At 33.4% G+C, this 17,424-nt stretch overlaps 1 protein-coding gene across 5 annotated transcripts in view; it reads right to left on the bottom strand.

Moving 5' to 3' along the window:
- LRRC4C (leucine rich repeat containing 4C) overlaps positions 1-17,424 on the bottom strand; it is a 1,172,848-nt gene that overhangs the window by 340,464 nt on the left and 814,960 nt on the right. For 4 of the 5 annotated variants that reach the window (XM_076002025.1, XM_076002024.1, XM_076002021.1 and 1 more), the window contains one exon: positions 9,635-9,684. The exons of the other annotated variant lie outside the window; for it this stretch is intronic. The gene's annotated coding sequence lies outside the window, so the exon portion shown is untranslated. The remainder of the gene's footprint in view (positions 1-9,634; positions 9,685-17,424) is intronic. 5 annotated transcript variants of the gene reach the window in all.

The raw sequence follows: 17,424 nt of genomic DNA, 5'->3' as shown, positions 1-17,424 counted from the left end.
AAAGCAATAGGAAGCCACTGAAAGCTTTCAAAAAGAGGAAGGGGCAGAATCAGTCCTGCATTTTGTAAAGATCCCTCTGGCTGCAGGGTGGAGGGTGGATTAGAGAGATTGCAACAGAGAGGAGTTTATTCCACTGAGGATGATATTGCAACCCTCCAGGAGAGAGGTGAGCTTCCTCTGTCTCCTGTATCTTAAGGAGTGCAGGATTCATGACGTACAGGCTCTCACAGAATTGCTTTTGTTTCTTCTCTAATCAGTTTTCTGGCTTCTGTTTTCTTTTTCTTACTCAGATAAAAGCGATTCTGGATCCAAAACAACTCACAAGAAAGGGTGATCGAAACCAATCAAATGAAGTAAAGTATATCTTAAAAAGTAGGCAAGACACGGAGCCAACTTGACTCACTTTAAACTCTCAATTCTTTCAGGAGTCATCACTCCCATTACGAATCCTCTTGGAATTGCCAATAAGGCAAATAGTGATTCTTTATTTTTCCTTTTTTTTTTTTCTTAAAAGTCAAGCCCTAAACATTCTTATCAATTTATCTATTCCTACAAACTGAAGTGTTCTTTGATGCAAAGGGTGACAAAACCTGGGTTCAGACTCTCACTTCCCTGGGTGAACTTATGTCAGTTCATGAACCTCTCTGAACTTCAATATTTTCATTTAATAACAAAATAAAGAGGTTAATAGTATATGTCAAAAGTGTTGCAATAAGTCAATGAGATGATGCATGCAAAAGGCTTAGCCCAGTGCAATACACCCTATTGGCTAAGTGATATACTTTGGAGCCAAATCAATCTTGGCTCAATTCCCAGCTCTGCCATTTATAAGCTCTATGGCCTTGAGCAAGTTATTTGCTTTGTTGAAGCACCATTTTTTTTCTTTTATAAAATGCATATAAACATATCACTTTATAATGTTTTTCTGAGGATTGTTTGACAAAAGGCCATAAGAAGTACTTAATAGAATAACTGGTATATAGCCAATATTTAATAACTGGTTAGTGATATTATTATTAAAATTATTACCACTCAATAAATTTAATACACTTCTTTTGTTCTTCACTGGGATTTTTCTTTTATATATTGTCTTCTTCCCATAATTGCCATCAATCTCCCTTATGTGTTGTACAGTCCCTTCTCTCTCTCTAGCTCCCCCCCATTTTCCTCTTTACTTATATTCCTCCCTCCTCCTCTTAAATTTGGATGACCAAAAAGCTGGAAAATAATAAAAACAATTCAATAATGTAAAAATACAGAAAGTTAATTATTGGCAAAGAAATTTGTTGGAAAACAGAGAAAAAAGTTACAATTCCAAATATTTTCAATTTAATTTAATTTTCAATAAGACTAGAGTTTTATAAATCTTCTTGCCTCCTCTGTTCTTAATGGACACACAAAAACCTTGATGCTAAAACATTCACACATTCTCTTCTATAAATAGCCTGATGAGTTCCTGTGAACCCTGAAATGAAAGTGATTTCGATTTTTCTGGAGTCTGTAACATCTCTAAATTTACTCTAGGTTCAGATATTATTATTTCATAGTCTACAAACAAAACTTTTATTTCTATGTAGCACTTTGGTTTAGAGTTTAAGACCTGCAGTGAACAAGGTGCCTTGTAAAATTTATGAATAATGTGTAAGAATAAACTATGTTTCCCTTCACCTCATACCCTAGATCAGGAGTTGATGTTACATTTTGCAATGCCAAGCATTTTTTTCTTTAGTTATGAAAGAACAGCTGCTCTTATATACAGTTGCCAGTAGGAATCCCTCAAAGAACTTTGGTTTATTATTAGAATTGGTGGAAACTGAGAAAATGATGAAAATATTTTAAATCCATAGTAAACAACGACCTTTGTTGTTATATATGAATAGTAATTATATTGTCTAGCTTTTCTATGAGAACTTGTTAGCTCAGCTTTTGAAATGGCATAGCATTTGTGTGCTCACATTACATGTTTTTATCCCACCAAGCAACCTGATATGACTGATCTCTTGGATATGATTTGACTTCATGGAGTAGACTTGTTCATTCCACTTTTAGGAGTAGAGTTCTAATTTTGTTCACTTCTGTTTATATTCATATTAGACTCTAAGACTGAATAGGCTAAACACAAAATAATTGACCTATGCATTTTTCTAGGAATAAAATAACTCATATTTTATGCAACAATTTCAAATACATCAGAGTTTCCTACAATTGTTATAAAAAGAAAAGCTATTTTTTTTTTATCCCTCTTAACTATTTTAGCCATGTTTGGAGTGAACCAATTAGGCCTCATGAAGTGCTCCAGCCAAGAAAGGGCCTTTAACATGTATGATATTTAAATGATATAATTTTATGATTAAGTACAATGTTTAGGTAGCTCTGTTCATGTGATTAAAATTCATTTAACTTAGGATAGTGCACATGAAACAAAATCTCATTAACTCAGACCCTCTTCATTCAGAATGTGTGATAATTAAATGGAAAAGAGATTTGAGATCACATTCACAGTTACATGTGAAGAAATCTTTTGCCAAGCAAAGGATATGGGGGAAAGACTTTCTTTTTCTTTGGTAAAACAATTTGAGAAACTAAATTAGTCCTAGTATTATAAAGGCATTTACTTGTATTATAATGTTAATTAAAAATATTAACTACTGCCATTGTGAAGGAAGATATTCCATATTTATTTATATTGGCAATTTAATCTTTACAAGGTAGAGACAATTAATGTAAGATTACAAATTTAAGAATTCTTGTAGTTTTCACAAATTCTAAGGATGAGAACTTATCCAAGATCATTCTACAAAGTTTAGGAAGGTGCCTTATTCCAGCTAGTTTTCAAGAGCATTGCTTTCTAACTACACTACCTGGTCTCCTATTTAAGAACACAATTGTTAAACTAATTAAATATAGAATTTTAAACAGGACAATGAGTTCTTTTGCTTGGCATTCTTATTTTAAAATAGTCTTTACATTTGATTGGTTTATGTCCACTCTTTGTCTCTCTTAATAAATCCTAAAGAAAGGGATGGTAGCACAGAAAAAGTTTAAAGCAAACTAGGTACATGGCTGAGGAATATTCCCTTTTAACTTCTTTCTGCATAATTTTGCATGAAATCAACAGGGCCCCATGCTAGAAGCAAAACAGAGGTATTCAGATAAGGACACAAGCATCTCTGAGAATTCAACCCAATTTCCCTTCTGTATAAAATTACCTCTAAAATGAAGCTTAACAAAATTACCAATGTGAAAAAAAATGGTTAGAGTTATCATAGGTGGCTTTAGCCATCTTTTAATGATCTCTTAGTTCTATATGAAATAGATCTTGTTTCTAACTCACGGGCATTTGTCAAAAGATGTCAATCAGATACTCTGCACTACTTGTTGGACATGTACATTACACAGAGCATTGTGCAGAGCAGGGCTTTCCTCCTTTAATAGTCCAGAATGAAAGCCTGGTTAATGGTTGCATGGCACTGACCAGCATGGAACATGGTTGTACAACAGTCAGTTCCTGTTCACATTGGCTCCAGCTTGACTTTCTATGATGAACAAAATTAAAGTCTCAAATTTCACTATATATTGTATTACCTCTGTTCATTCTGGGATATCTCTCTCAGAAACACAATCTTGAGAGTCATGGATACACATGATTGACTGGCAGAAAATACAATATGGCAATGTAATATGAAACATATATGTGAAATACAGAGTGATAGCATCCTACTATAATCTCTATTTTACTCAAATACATGCTAATGTCAAAGAGAGTGGGGCAATAAGGGAGGTCAAATAGATGACTCTTTAGTGTTCCATTTGACAGTGTTTACCCTGCATAATCTGGGAAAACAGATTGTCAATTAGGAAAGGAAGGTGATGTCAGATTCGCAATGTCTGAAAAAACAAAGACTAAGAGGAAAATGGAAATTTCACAAGGTTAATTACACATCTAGAAGTGGGTAAGCTCCTATCTAAACTTGTTTGAAACTGGATGTTTCAGTTATTCAAGGAAATTCTCCTTTTCTAAAAGACCCAATCAGACCACACATGACAATGAGAGTCTGCTCATCTTTACATAATACATGTATTCTATGTACAAGAGAAACTTGATAAAGTAGAAATTCCTGGGAGTATGAAATCAGACTGATCTGAGATTAACTTAGATAAGGTTTTTATTGACATATGATCTCTAGTCATTTATATTATTGAAATGTAATGCTTCATTACAATGACAACTTAAGTTTCATTAAACATTACCTTTACTGAGGACACAATAATTTCTTCTTAGAGGGACTATGGCTAGGATAAAGTATGATGTGTGCATTGCACCAGAGACAAAATATTAAGAAAATAGTGGTTGTCTTCCTCATCATACTTTGTACCCTTCTTCTAACTGATAACATTATATTTACAGGTATACCTTGGAGATACTGCAGGCTCAGTTTTAGACCACCACAATAAAAGAAAATACCACAATAAAATGAGTCACACAAATTTGTTGGTTTCCTAGTGCATATAAAAATAATATTTACATTGTACTACAGTGTATTAAGTGTGCAATAGTATTATGTCTAAAACATATATTTCTTAACTAAAAATACTTTATTGCTATAAAGAGCTATCATGTTAGGTTTCTGTGAATCGATTATTTTTGCTAGTAGAGTGTCTTGGTTCAATGTCAATGGCTGCTGATTGAACAGGGTGGTGGCTGCTGAAGCTTGGAGTGGCTGTGGCAATTTAAAATTAGACAGTGAAGTTTATTGCATCAATTTACTCTTCCTTTCACAAAATATTTTTCTGTAGCATGCAATGCTGTGTGATAGCATTTTACCCATGGTAGAACATCTTTTAAAGAGTCAATCATCTCAAACTCTGTTGCTGCCTTATCAATTAAGTTTATGTAATATTCTAAATCCTTTCTTATTTCAACAATGTTCACAGCATCTTCACCAGGAGTAGATTCCATCTCAAGAAACCACTTTCTTGGTTCATCCATAAGAGGGAAGCCCTCATCCATTCAAATTTTACCATGAGATTGTAGCAATTCATTCATATTCTTTAGGCTCTACTTTTAATACAGGTTCTCGTTATTTTCACCACATCTACTTCCTCCACTGAAGTCTTGAACCCTTCAAAGTCATCCACAAGGGATGGAATCAACTTCTTCCAAACTCCTGTTAATGTTGATATTTAGATCTCCTCCCATGAATCACAAATATTCTCAAAGGCATCTGGAATGGAGAATCCTTTCTAGAAGATTTTCAATTTACTTGGCCCAGATCCATCAAAAGAATCACTATCTATGGCAGGGATAGTCTTGCAAAATATACAATATTGCTTAAAATATTTCTTGAAAGTAAAAATTATTCCTTGATTCATGGGTTGCAGAATGGATGTTGTGTTAGCAGGCATGAAAACAACACTAATTTTCTTATACAGCTCTCTCACTGCTCTTGGGTAAATGATACACTGACAATGAGTAGTGATATATATTTTTTATTTCAATATATTATGGGGGTAACATTTTTTTTGGTTATATGGCCCATCACCCAGATAGTGTTCATTGTACCTGTTAGGTAGGTTTTTGCCCATCACCTCTGATCTCCACTTCTTTTGACTTCCATTGAGATTTATCTCCCTCTATGCACATGTGTGCTCATCAATTAATTCAAATTTAATACTGAGTATATATGGTGTTTGTTTTCCCATTATTTAGATACTTCACTTAGGATAATGATCTCCAGTTCCATCCAAATTGTTGCAAAAGGAATTAAGTCACTCTTGTTCGTGGCTGAGTAGTATTCCATAATATACATATATCATATTTTGTTAATTCACTCATGTATTGATGGGCATTTGGGTTGATTTCACATCTTCAATTGTGAGTTGTGCTGTGATAAACATTTGAGTTCAGGTGTCTTTTTTTAAAATGGCTTCTTTTCCTTAGGGTAAATACCTAGTAGTTGGATTGCTGGATCAAATGGTAGGTTGACTTTTAGTTCTTTGAGGAACCTCTATACTATTTTCCATAGAAGTTATACTAATTTGCAGTCCCACCAACAATGTAGAAGCATTCCTTTTTCTCCGGATACATGCCGACATCTATTGTTTTTGGACTTTTTAATAAAAGCCATTCTGACTAGGTTAAGGTGATATTGTGGTTTTGATTTGCATTTCTCTGAGGATGAGTGACATTGAGCATTTTTTCCACATGTTTATTGGCCATTTGTCTATCTTCCTTTGAGAAGCTTCTGTTCATGTTTTTTGCCCACTTTTTAATGGGCTTATTTGATTTTTTTCTTGCTGATTTGGTTGAGTTCTTTGTAGATTCTTGTTATTAGTCCTTTATTGGATGTATAGCTTGAGAATATTTTCTCCCATTTTGTAGGTTGTCTGTTTGCTCTGTTAATTATTTCCTTGGCTGTGCAGAGGCTTATTTTGAAAGAAATATTTTTATTTTATGCCTCAGCTGTAGGGCTCAACAGTGGGCTTAGCATATTCAGTAAACCATCCTATAAACGAATGTACTATCACCCAAGCTTTGTTGTTCCATTTATAGACCACAGGTAGAGTAGATTTAGCATAATTCTTAAGAGCTCTAAGGTTTCTAGAATGGTAAATGAGCATTGGCTTCAACTTAAACTTTCCAGCTCCATTAGCCACTAACAAGAGATTGAGCCTGTCCTTTGAAGCTTTGAAGTCAGGCATTAATTTCTTATTTCTAGTTATGAAAGTCCTTGATGGCATCTTCTTCGAATAGAAGGCTGTTTTGTCTATATGAGTAATCTTTTATTAAGTGTAGCCATCTTCATCAATGATCTTAGCTAGATCTTCTGGATATCTTGCTGCAGCTTCTCCATCAGCATTTGCTGCTTCACCTTGCACTTTTATATTATAGAAATGGCTTCTTTCTTTCAACCTCATAGACGAATCTGCTAGCTTCAAACTTTTCTTCTGCAGCTTTCTTATATCTCTAAGCCTTCATAGAATTGAAAAAAGTTAGGATCTTTCTCTGGATTAAGTCTTGGCTTAAGAGACTGTTTTGGCTAGTTTGATCTTCTATCTAGACCACTAAAACTTTCTACATATCAGCAATAAAGCTGCTTGGCTTTCTTATCAGTTCCTTCAATAACTTTTAATTTCCTTCAATAACTTTTCTTTTAGACTCACAGCTTAGCTATATGTTTGGTGTAAGAAGCCTAGCTGTTGACCTAACTGGGCTTTTGAAATGCCTTCCAGAGTAAGCTTGATTATTTCTAGCTTTTGATTTAAAGTGAGATATGTATGACTCTTTCACTTGAACACTTAGATGCCATTGCAGGTTTATTCATTGGACTAATTTCAGTACTATTGTGTCTCAGGGAATAGGGAGGCCCAAAGACATAGATATAAGGGAGAACAACTGGTCAGGGGAGCAATCAGAACACACGCAACATTTTTCAATTAAGTTTGCCAACTCATATGGGTGTGGTTTGTGGCACCCCAAACAATTACAATAGTAATATCATAGATCACCGAACACAGATCACCATTAACAAATATAATAATAATGAAAAAGCTTTAAGTATTGTTTAAAATGCCAGAATGTAACACACAGACATGAAGTAAGCAAATGCTATTGAAAATGGCACTAACAACAGACTTCCTCGACACAGAGTTGCAAAAAACCTTCAACTTCCAAAAAGCACATTATCTGCAAAGCACAATAAAGGGACATGCAATAGAATGACTTATGTTTGCTTTTTGTAGTAGCACTAGATACTTTCCTTTATTATTGCCCAATTTTCTTGTTCATCCAGTATATATTGATGGATCCACTTAACCGAGGCATATGTATTTTAGTATTTTTATAATATTCATTGCTTTCGGTCTAACTTACTATTTAAAAATAAAAATACTCAAGACAAATTTATATGCTCATCTAAATGCACAAACAGAAGAAATAGAAATAAGACAACAGGCATTAACAAAATCTGTGACAATCTGTGGAGTGTTGAAGAAATAGTTTTCCCCCATTTGGAGAATAATGAAACTTTGTTTCACTATGGAGCTGATGGGGGAATCAATGTCCAAAACTAATCATGGGAGCTCTGATAAACAGCAACTGAGACAGGAAAAATTGACAATAATATCTGCATAGCTTGCACTTCAGATAAAATTTAATTTCAAAAGAAGGGTCCATGAGACATGAGGCATTATAATGTAATAGTAAAGATGATAAGTCATTTAATAATTCTTAATGAATAGCAAGTAATAAAGGAGAGTCAGCTTGGAGCCTGGATTTATAGCAATCAGCTATTTTTTCAGTATTATAATGCTATGGATAGTTGTTATGTATTCTTATTCACATATTCATTATATGCATGTAATTCATTTGTCCACTCACTCATCAAATACTTATTGAGTTTATATGACATAACAATGAGCTAGGCACATGGACAATAAAAGGGCATGGTCAATAGTCTCATGAAGTGTACAGTACAGTAGAAGAAAGACAAAATAAGTAAGTAAGCATATATGAATGGGACATTGTCTTCCAATATGGTAAACATTTGCAGGAAGCTTACACTAGAGTGGGCAAGAAAAATCTCTTGTGAAAAGATGTATTTGTACCAATTCCCGAGGGAGGCAAAAGAGCGAGTTATGCAAAGTAATGGGCATAAGAATCCCAGCCATATAGAAGACAAAGAGTCAAATTTGGCAAGTTTAAAAATAACCAGAGACCAGAATGAATTAGTGAGTAAAACAGCAAATGCTATGAGCTTAATTTTGAGAGGTGAGCAATCCCTTCAGATACTTTTGGCTATCTTATAAAAAATGACCTGGATGTCCAGGTGAGAAATAATGGTGTGATGAGAGCTAGAGCAGTGAGAGTGGAGATATTTTCTAGTGCAGAACAATATTCTATTTGCAGAATGAAGAGTGTTTAATGATTCAGAAAAGGAGAAATCAAAGATTCTGTCTTTGTTTTTAAGTGGAACAATTGGAAGGATGAGATTGCATATGTTTAAATGTTAATGACCAGAGGAGAAATAGACTGCAATGATGGGAATGATTCAAGCAGCCCTTTTGGACATCCAGTTTGATAGGGATGTCATATCATACCACCAAAATGGACTTCCTCCTCCAAACAATACATTGCTTTTAGTTGTGATGGGGGATTTTATCAGCCCCCTTATTTTACCATGCTCCTTTGGATAAGTGCTGCACACCTGGGACACAGTTTAGTATATTAAAAGATTTGGCCTGAAACCTTGGGGTATAGTCTATCTAATTGGCCAGAGTGCCAATGAAGCTCTTGATTTGGTTTATTAAGAACTTTGTCAACAAAGTTATCCAGACACAGACTAATATGTTTGCCTACAATTGATAAAATTCTTATAATAAATCCAGAAGTCACCATTAACACTGTACAATATTGGAAGTGGCTGCAGAATGTTGGTGAAAACTGTCATTAGATGAAAGGTCAAAATACCTAGCATTGAATCCATACTCTTTGACTTAAAAGACCCAAAACACCTCAATCTTTCTTTCATTACTTGTAAAATAGACATACATTCTTATTCCATTGGGTTGTTTTAAGGGTTAAATGAAATAATGTGTGTAAATATGTAAAAATACTAAAGAGCTATATACTTACCTGTGATAATTTATGGGAGCAATGCCCTGTGATGTACCAAATCTGTGGCCCTGAAAAGATAAAGCATATTGCTATATTTTATCTTGTTACATCACTTTGCCAATGTGATCTTAATTCATTTATTTGTGATTTCAAAGGAAATATTGCACACCATTACCTTTTTAAAAATTCCTAACTGTGTTTACTCCAATGTTATGATAAATTGATAATTATCCCACATTATCAAGCACTTTTTATGTCACCGAACCTTTCCTAGCTCTGTGATTTATTAAAATGTGTAGAATTCTGAAGAGAATTTCACTTGATGTATTTCCACAGAAAAATAAATTCTTAGGAATGCCTTTGGGGCATGGAGGAGAAAATGATGGAACGTGTTTACATACAGCATTTTTCTACCAGGGTACCTTCAGCACTTTTATATGACCTCCTCATAATATCATCATAGCAGGGTAAGCAGATGGTAAACATTACCATCAAAACCAAACTAAAACAAACAGCACATGCTTATACTCAGAGTTTTTGGTCTATATACATGACCTATGTTCTCAAGGAGCTGGACACTCATCATGCTATTTATTTCAATGCAGAGAATCTGGATTCAAGAGTAAGAGAATGGTGTGATACTACCCATGGTGATGACAAAATGTTTATTGTTTTATTCAAAATGAACTGAGACCATTTTCATTTTGAGTAAGCTAAGCCTGGAAGAATAACCAGTGAGTATGCTGGAGCCAGATATTGGAAAAGCTGAATACTATATGGGTTCTTCTGAAGTTCCCCATATTGTCTTACTTCGTAGCCCCAGATTTTGAATTTCATATTGGCATTATCTTTTCCAAATTATGATGTTCTTGTTTTTTTGGAGGGAGGGGTCTCAGAGGTACATTTTTTATGAAACAATGAATTCCATGCCAGCATGTCTTATCCATGGCTTTCCTTCCTAGTTTATCCACATGTGTCTTCACAGGATGCTGACAGATACAGAAATGGGTACAAACAGGTAAGTGTGGCCTAGAAACAGGGAAGGCTTATATGATGTTCTTTTATTTAGGTAGGTAGATAGCAAATGATATCTGCGAAGTAAATCTTTTCTCATTGATTCTATTGAATAAGAGGGAGGAGGAGAGAGTAAAAGAGGAAGAAAGGAAGGTCTAAGAAGCATTCCTTCAGTGAAATCCTCCATTTGTTTGTTATGCAAACAGGTGATAGGGCCTGGGGCCTTCTCATGTTTTATATTTGCTGAGAATAGTTTAAACCATGCTGTCCACTCTTAGGTCTTCCCTTACTTGACTCAACTATTATTATCCTTTCAACACTAAAGTTATTCATATTGGCTAGGGGAAAAAAATCTCTAAACATTGTTATTTCTCTTAAATAGGGTTATCAACAATACTTAAAAGAGCTGGAATGCAATAGTTTGTTTTACTGGTAGAATTCTCTTTATGATGTGATGCTTTAATAATATTTATGATTTTAGGTAAAATGACATAAATCCATCATAGTCTGTATCAATGTACAAAGTTGAAGTCTGATACACCTCATATGAAGAGAAAGAACATTTAAAGGGGACACTGATTCCATGTGTTATATGTACATTTTTGATAAGTGGTAAAGTTGAACCCATAAAACTAAGTCTGATTCCATATGGTATAATCACTCAGGTTTCTGGATTCTCCTGGTACACCCCATTCTCTCCATAAATGCATCTTTCAGTCATCATCAACTTAATCCCAATGTTGCATGGATGCCTCCCACATTTATACCAAGCTCTGATCTCCTTTTTTCATACTCGAATATCTAAGTGCCTAGTATCTTCACATGAATGTCTAATATTATTTTCTCACATCTCTCAAACTTATCAAGTCTAAACATACATTTTGAGTTTTCCCCAAACTATATTCCTGTTCTTTCCCCTCCCCAATGACTTCTATCTCATTAAACTACATCACTGTTAACATAGTTACTCAAAATAGAATCCATCTTTGTTTTGTTTTCCCTCTCAACTTCATCTAATCTGTTAGCAAGTCCTATTAATTATATCCTCCCACACCTGCACCCCAGAAAGATCTCAAATTCTACCTGTTCTTTCCATCTCCAACAATATTCCTCTGGCCTGAGCCATACAATCTCTTCCATGGAATACTATGGCTACTTCTTAACTTTTTGCTCTACTCCTAACTCTTACTTTCCTTTAATGTATTTGCTACAGAAAACAGCAGCAGCCCTTCTCTTAAAGCATACATTGCATCTCACCACTCCCTTGCCTCAATGGCTCTTCATTTCTTTCATAATAATATCCAAGGTTTTATTGCAGCCTGAGTGGCCCTGTAGAACTGCTGCTAAACTGCTCAGTACAGTAGTAGAAGGCACATGAGATTGCATAAGTTCAAATGCCATTCTACTGAAATTAAATAAAATTTAAATTTCCATTCTTCAGTTATCCTAGCCACATTTCAATTGCTCAGTATTCTCGTGTGACTAGTGGTTATCATCAATGCAGAAAGTTCTATTGGAAAATGGTGACTCTAGCTGCCGTTCTGCTCATCTTCTCAAATTCATCCAATGCCATACTCATCCTTTCACTTTCTAGTCACATATTTTTTTTCAGATTCCTGACCATGCCAAGTTTCATCTCATTCAAGAGTCTTTATATAGGTTTTTTTCTATACATAGGCATGTTTTTCCCTGCATTTGTTGTTTGGGTAGTTCATTATTTAGATTTTGGCTTACTATCTCTTTCCCTAGATATAGCTCTCCCTAGAGAGAGATATTGACCACTCTATCCAAAGGTCTACTTTTGTTGGTCTCTAGTTTAGTTCTATATTTATTATCAGTACTCTCAATATAACTTGAAAAAGTAATTTACATACAGAATTTGTTCTCTTTGTTCTTGTATGTCTTCCTCACAAGTATGAAAGGTCCAGGCAATCACAAGTATGAAAGGTCCAGGCAAACCTTATGCTTATCTTGTTCATCACTGTCTACCCACAGCCTGGCACAAGTCCTCACACATAAATATCTGTTGATAGAATGAAAGGAGGGCGAGACTATAGCTATTCATGTTAGATTCACATAGCCCTTGCTTTGGTAAATATTCATAAGCTTACATGATTATGTTTCATTAAATCATATATATTACATTCCCATGTGTGCTTGCCACTCATATATTCTTAGTATATGTTTATAAAACAAGTATTTCATAATCTAATCTCTATAGAAATATAGCTTTACAGTAATTATCAGTTTTCCTTATAAATAGTTTGGTATTTTTTACTTTTATCTTCTTTAATTAAGAAAATGGCTCTACAGTCTCAGTCTCTCCCATTGTTCTTTTTATTGTGGAAAAATATATATAGCATCAAATTACCATTTAACCATTTAAAAGTACACAGTTCTGTAACATTAACTATATTCCCACTATTGTGCAATCATCACCACCATCCACCTTTAGAACTTTTTTACCTTTCCTAACTGAAACTCTGTACCCATTAAACACTAACTCCTCATTCTCCCTGACCTGAGTCCCTGGCAGTCACTGTTCCACTTTCTGTCTGTATGAATTTGACTATTCTAGGAATGTCATATAACAGGAATAAGCCATTATTTTCCTTTGGTGGTTATCTTATTTCACTGAGCATAATGTCTTCAAGTTTCATCATGTGGTAGCATGTGTCAAAATTTTTCTTTTAAACGTTGAATAATGTTCTATGTATATACCACATTTTGTTCATTTATTTATCTGTTAATGAAATACGTTGATTCCACCTTTTGGCTATAGCGAATGCTATAAACATGAGTGTACAAACATCTCTTCAAAAGCCTGCTTTCAATCATTTTGGGTGTGTACTAAAAAGTAGAATTGCTGGATTGTGTAGTAATGCTATATTTAATTTTTGAGGAATCACTATACTATTTTCCACAGTAGCTAAACAATTTTACATTCTTACTACCAATGCAGGAGGGTTCAAATTTCTCTACATCCTCACCAACATTTTTTCTTTTCTGTTTTTTCTTTTTTTGATAGTTATTTTAATAGATGCAAAGTGGTACCTCATTGTGATTTTCATTTGCATTTCCCTAATGACTAGTGGTGTTGAGTGTCTTTTTGTATACTTATTGGTAATATGTGTATCCTCTTTAGAGAAATGTCTTAAGTCCTTTGTCTATTTTTTAAATCAGTTGTTTTAGTGTTTTTTAATTGTGTCAATCTCATAAAATATATGATTTGCAAATATTTTCTCCCATTCTCACTGGTTTTTAGAATTCTTAATGTATATTAATAGTTATGCCATAAGTAAAAAAAAAAAAAAAAAAAGTACAATACTATTCACTTGTACTTGGGTTTCCATAAGAGGATACACACTTCACTCTCCAATAAGAAGAGTGTTAGTATCACATCTGGGCCTCCTTTTTCTTGCCTTTCACTTTTCCCTTTGCAAGAAGAATTAATTTATCTGATTGATAAAACAGTGAGGATTTAACATCTATTATTGTTTAGTTGGAATCAATGATTCAAATACCATATACACATGTGTTCTCTGTTTCTACATTCAGTGTCTCTCAAACTGGTGGAATCAATATTTCTGATATTTACACTTTCCCTTCAGGTGGGTTTAGATTTGAGGAGAATTATTTAGTAATAAGCCTCATGTTTCATCGCATACAAAGCAATAGTCTCCAATTTGCTTTAATGGCAATAAAGTAGATATTTTGATCCCTGATGACTCTTTCTGTTTCTTGCTTGACCCAGGATCCAGATAGGAAAGGGATGTGATTATCACTCTTAAAAGCCCTAAGAAGTAACACTGAAGTAAGGGTTTTTCCTATACTTGGCTTATTATCTGTCTCATGACTGCTGAGACTACTTTCTGTAAATCTCCATCAATTCAATATCAATGTTACATGCTTTGGATGGGACTAAGCAAATAATTTCTATCATTTCAAATATTCATATAAAGACTTGATGATTTTATCTGAGGTACTTTGTGGAAAAGATCCTCACAGTAGATGGAGAGCTAGAAGAAATGATGATAGAGTTACTTTTCTACACAAATTCATTGAATTCTATTAAATTACAATTAAAATTATAATAATTATTCAAGAGGTCAGAGATTCTCTGATTTTCTTATTGAACACATATATTTCTCTTTATTTAAAATTTACTGTAAAATTTCCACTGTAAATAATTATTAAAAATCATTATGCTTTAGTATATAATAAAAAAGAAAGTTTGGGAGATTAGAGAATAAACTATAAATTCAGAGAAGAAGTTGGGTATTATTAGTCTAGACTAGAATGATATTTTGTATTCTTAGAAAAAAAGTGATGAGGAAACTTTTTGAAATAGAAAAAAGATAAGGATGTTATTATGCTTGACTCACTTCTGCATCCTCACACAGTGCCTGGACATAAATTGAAGTTCATTTATTTATTTATTTATTTATTTATTCATTCATTAAATAAGTATTTATTTGGACTCTCCTATGAGCCACATGCATTGCTAGGCCCTTAAAATAGTAGGGTGAAAATAAACAGACGTGGTCCTGTCCTTTGAGAGCTTACATAGGCATAAATCAAAAAATTACAAAAACAAATATAAACTGTCACTTGATAAGTAATATGAGAAATGGTTAATTATTGCAACGGTAGATTAAGTAAGGTGATAGAATAGAAGATCAAACTGTAATGACTGTAATTCCAGATATCAAGATTGATTATAAAGCTATAGTAATTAAGACAAGGTGATATTGATGGAAGCATAGACTCGCACGTATATAATCACTTCATTCATAAGAAAAAAGATATTTCAGCACCGTAGGGAAAGGCATAGTCTTTTAATAAATAGTCTAGGTCAATAGGCATAGTCTTTTAATAAATAGTCTAGGTCAATAGAACATCTATATGAAGAAAACATTTCTTGAACCTTAACACACACCTTATGTAAAAAATATTAATTCTACATATAGTTTGGGATCTAATTGTAAAAGATAAAACAATAAAGGTTTTAGAAAAAAACAGAAGATTATCTTCTTTATTTTGGCTGGACAAAGATTTCTTAAATAGGACAGAGAATATACCAACTATAAAAAGTAATAAATCAGACTATATTAAAAAATATCTTTTGTTCATCAAAATACACCATTAAGAGAACAAAAAAATGATTGTGAAAGAATATTTTCAATAGATAATTTGAAGAAAAGACTCACAGTCGGAATACATTGAACAAAAACCAAAAACACCCTCAAATTCATTTGAACTTGCCAACAATGCCATAGAAAAAATGAGTAAAATACTTGGACAAACACTACATAAAAGAGGATATCCAAATGGCCAATAAACAAAGGAAAGGCACTCAAGTCCATTAGTCACCAGGGAAATACAAATTAAAACCCAATGTGGTAATACTGCATAGTGAGTAATGAAAAGAACAGAAAATACCAAGAGTTGGGGTACTGAAACTATGAAACAATGCTGATAAAAGTATAAATTTGTATAAGCATTTTGAGCAATATCAGAAATATCTACTAAAGGAGAGTCTATGAATATCCTATATCTAGCTATAAACACTACAGAATAGCATAGGTATGGCTACCAAAAAACATGTACAACAATGATCATAGCAGCATTATTTGTATTAACAATAGCTAAAATACTGTAAACAACCCAAATTTCCATCAACAGAGAGTATTAAAAAGTGTGGTGTATTCATACAGTGAATACTATACAACAACCAAACAAATGGTGATTGCTATATACAAGGATGTATGTTGTTGGCACATGAATAAATGAATAGATAAATGGAAGAGTTAATATATAAATAAACCCACACGTACATAGTCACTGATGTATTACAAAGGAATATTTAATGAAATAGGAACAACTTAATTTTTAGCAAAAGAACCTAGACATATAAAATTACATACTGTATATTTCCACTTAAGTTAAAAACAAGAAAAATTTGTTTGTGGGTGGCACAGATCAAGATAGTGGTCACCCTGGTGGAGCAAGAGTGGCAGTGAACAAAGGTGAGAGATAAGAAAATTATATGTACAGGGAATGTTTTACCTCTTGATTTTGGAAGCGTGCATCATGGGCACATCAACTTTACAAAAATTCATCAAGCTCTAAACCTATGATTTGTGTACTTGTCTGTAATATGTTATACTTTAATAAATTGCTTATTTAAAAATTGAAGAAAGATATAGGTTGGAAATTAAATAAGGGGTATACAAAGCACTGTCTTAAAAACTGCTAATGAGATTTATTTCTATTTTAAGAAATAAAATAATTAGATTGATTTTAATCGAGAGTGCTGTTTGATCATATGGCAGTGATGGAAAAATTGAAAAATATGGACAAAATAGGGATACTTGGTAATATTTGCTGGCTGATAGATTCAATATAGGAGAAGGTAAGGAGGGAAGTTGTCATGTACCCATTAGATTTGCACAAATGGATAGATGACAGTACCACACTCTTTGAATTCAAATTCTGAGTTCCAAGTTTCCAGAAAGGAAAATTATGAGTTTGTTTTTGAAAAAACCAAAGATGAAGTACCATTGAACTGTCTAAATGGATCATGAGTAGATAGTATAATATAGAGGTCTAGAGCACAAATTGATGTTAGGGCTAGAAATATAAATTTAAGTTATCTTTCTACGGATTTGGGTGAAATTGCATAGGGATAATATAAATAACATGAAAAATAAAGATGGCTTATTTCTTGGCTATGATACCAAAGCACAAGCAATAAAAGAGAAAAACAAACAAAGAGAATCACATCAAACTAA

This window comes from Microcebus murinus, chromosome 4 (genome assembly GCF_040939455.1).
Source record: "Microcebus murinus isolate Inina chromosome 4, M.murinus_Inina_mat1.0, whole genome shotgun sequence".
Classification (NCBI taxonomy): Eukaryota; Metazoa; Chordata; class Mammalia; order Primates; family Cheirogaleidae; genus Microcebus; species Microcebus murinus.
This window is presented reverse-complemented; position numbering and strand designations above follow the sequence as displayed.